This window comes from Coenobita brevimanus, chromosome 71 (genome assembly GCF_032717465.1).
Source record: "Coenobita brevimanus isolate Jiangsu-jjx chromosome 71, ASM3271746v2, whole genome shotgun sequence".
Classification (NCBI taxonomy): domain Eukaryota; kingdom Metazoa; phylum Arthropoda; class Malacostraca; order Decapoda; family Coenobitidae; genus Coenobita; species Coenobita brevimanus.
Window position 1 is genome coordinate 1,109,301 of NC_137024.1, and position 3,556 is coordinate 1,112,856.

Below are 3,556 nucleotides of genomic sequence, written 5' to 3' on the forward strand. Positions count from 1 at the left end.
AGACAAAACGCCTCCAAGTCGCTCTGTCACCCACCATTTGACTATCCTCCCCCCAGCTTACTCCCCCCTCCCTCATATACCTCTCAACTCCATCCCTCCACCTCATCCTCGGTCTACCCCTCCCTCTCCCTCCCTCCACTTCACCTACATACACCCTCTTAGTCTGTCTTTCATTCCACATTCTCTCCACATGTCCAAACCACCTCAGTGTATTTCTCCTAATCTTCTCAACCACATCCACATCCACCCCACAACATTCCTTCATTTCTTCATTCGTCAACCTGTCCCTCCATGTCACTCCACATGCTCCTCTCAGGTAACTCATTTCCACTGCTCTCACACACCTATTAATTAAACCAATCTTTAGGGCATTCAATCAGTTTTATTACACATCAACACAAAGATAGGGAGAAACGACCTGAATCCGCCAGTCTGACCGGTTTTCATAACGTCTCATCTACCTCTATGTACAAACTACCTCTTTCCTAAACAGCCGTGAACCCTGCAATGGCTAATCACTCTTAACAACCAATTCAAACAAGACTACTACACGCCTCAACTACCCCCAAGCCTGCCTCTCCTAACCACCCCTCAAGTCCACAATGAAAGAGCGCTCAAGCAACTTACTCAAGCGGTGCCACTCCATTCACACACGCTTGAGTTATGTGTCAGCCCTTCCAGCATAAAGAGCAACCAGAACTACGCTAAGAATCACCACTACACTTTCCCTACATAAATATTTTCCTTTCCACCTACCCTCGACCACCCCCATACATCACCACTCCTTTCTCAACCCCCCCCCCCCATCCCAAATTTTGCAATAAATATTCAACATTCAAACAACCCCAACCATTCACCGTAATTTGAATCATGCGCCAACCATCTCTATATAAATAAAACTTTTTTGAATATCTGTTCCGTCTGCGTGCCTCTCCTTTCCTCCAAACTTCCTTCAATTCTTTTAATATATAACCCACTTCAGACACACTTATACATCCCCATTCCATTCACCCTGCTTTGACTAACGTCTAACTCATCCCCATACATACCACTCTCCTTGCACCCATACACTGTGCAATGAATAAATGCTGCAAACCCACTCAAACACCCTTTCCATTCACATCATTTTTGAATTATGTCCAAGGTACCTATATCAACACATTTCGTCTCTGTCTTTCTTTTCTCTCCTTTTTTGTCACACACCCCTACACTCTTGCAATGAACGACCCTTTCCACACTCACTCAAACACACTCAAACGCACTCAAACACACTCTAGGCAAGATTTGTTAATGGCGCGTAAATCTCCACAATTCAACCCTCCCTCCCCTACGCGGACCCCGTTCAAAATTCATAAACAATCTTAGCCAAATTTTTTCGATAAACGTTTCTCCAAAACAGCCAAAAATGATCGAGAATCATTATATTTCCTTGCCTGTTTCATGAAGATTTTTTTTTTTCTAAATATGAAGTGTTTGACAGAAAAATGAATCAAGTTACGTATTAACGAATGATCATATAAACAAATGAAGATCGAGCGAGTTTCTGTATACATCTAGGCCCTTCTCCCCTCCTTCCCTGCCTCTCTCCCTCCTTCCCTCCTCTCTCCCCTTCCCGTTTCACCCCTCAAGAGATTCGTCACGGGGTCCATGCATCATTTCAGCGGTACTCGGGGTGGCTAAGCTGGACCCTCTGCTCTGTCGTTCGGCTAGTTGGCCATTTAGAGCCATTTAATATATGTATGACTTTAGCGCGCCCGGCCACCCTGAAGGCGCCATTTCTCATCCCTTCTGTGTGGGGTGTTGGTGGCCGTGGTGATGGTGGCCAGAGGGAGGAAGGGGGGGATCTGGGTTTAGTCTTTCTCTTGTTATTTCACTTCCCTCCCTCTCTTTCTCTGTACACACAAATACACACATGCACAATAAAATCTGCACAAATACATTCCTTTACACATACCCCTGCACAGTTGTTGACTTTATACACGGGTTTTATTCGCCCCTGTGTTGAGTATAACTCTGATGTGTGGGGAGGCTCCCTATGCACAGCTCTTCTCAACAAGGTGGAGTCAAAGGCTTTTCGTCTCATCAACTCTCCTCCTCTTACTGACTCCCTTCAACCTCTGTCTCTTCGCCGCACTGTTTCATTTTTATCTCTTCTATCGCTACTTCAATGGTTACCGCTTCTCTGAACTGTCTGCTTGCATCCCTCCACCACTACGGAGGGCACGTAGCACCCGTCTAGCAACAAACTCTCATCCCTTTTCTGTCCAACTCTCTAATGCAAGAGTTAACTGTTACTCCCAGTCCTTCATATATGTAACAGGTCAACTCTGGAACTGTCTTCCTTTGTCTGTATTTCCTACTTCCTCTGACCTCCAGTCTTTTAAACGCAGTGTGTCCAGGCATCTCGAAATGAACGGATTTTGAATTTGGCTCTGTGTTATTTTGTTTTTCTTTTTTTCTTAGAGGGAACAATCTTAGCGGGCTTCTGGCCTTTGGTTCCTTCTTCTTTGCGTAAAAAAAAATACTAGTTATGAATTCAGACATACACACACACACACACACACACACACACACACACACACATTACTTTTATATTTTCCCTATTTACACAATCCAACATTCTCTCTCTCTCTCTTTCATACATACCCAAGCACACCAATCTAATTTACATCGATACATACAGGTATATTCGTACACACACACACACACACACACACACACACACACACACACACACACACACACACACACACATCCTTCTTAATGCAAACAGAAGAACACAAGGACGAAAGTCAGCAAAAAGTTGTCCAGAGAAACTTGAGAGAGAGAGAGAGAGAGAGAGAGAGAGAGAGAGAGAGAGAGAGAGAGAGAGAGAGAGAGAGAGTCAGCCTTGGTTATGAGGTAGCAATGAGTCTCCTTGGTTACTAGACAAATCAACCCTCCAATCTGATTACAATACGATCAACTGCGCTTAAAGAGGTTTGGAATCTGTCAGTTGGATTAAATACGATATCTAGGACTCGTATTCTTGTCGGATATGGAAGCTCCCTAACACCTCTTCCTTAGCGATTTATTTTTGGATATGAGTGGTTAATGTAACGGATAAAGTGACTTGAACACTAATTAACCCTTGCATTTGTGAGCTGAAAAGAGGTGTGTGTGTGTGAGAGAGAGAGAGAGAGAGAGAGAGAGAGAGAGAGAGAGAGAGAGAGAGAGAGAGAGAGAGAGCAGCACTATTTTTATTACGTCTGAGTAGCAACAGTATGTAAAAAAAAAGTTTCTGGACAAAGTGTGGCAAAAGGTTTCATGCAGTATAGGGGAAGGGGAGTAGAATGGGAAAGAGTGGGAAATTTACTGTGCAGTACCCAACGAAGCTCCTAACACCTCTTCCTAAGCGATTTATTTTTATTACACCTTGCTCTGCTCTTCTGTGTTACATAAATCCTTCCCATATCGCCGTACTCTGCATTAATAACGTACAAAAGGATATTAACCAAAAATAAATCGCTGAGGAAAAGGATTTAGGGAGCTTCCTTACCTGTCGAGAATACCAGCC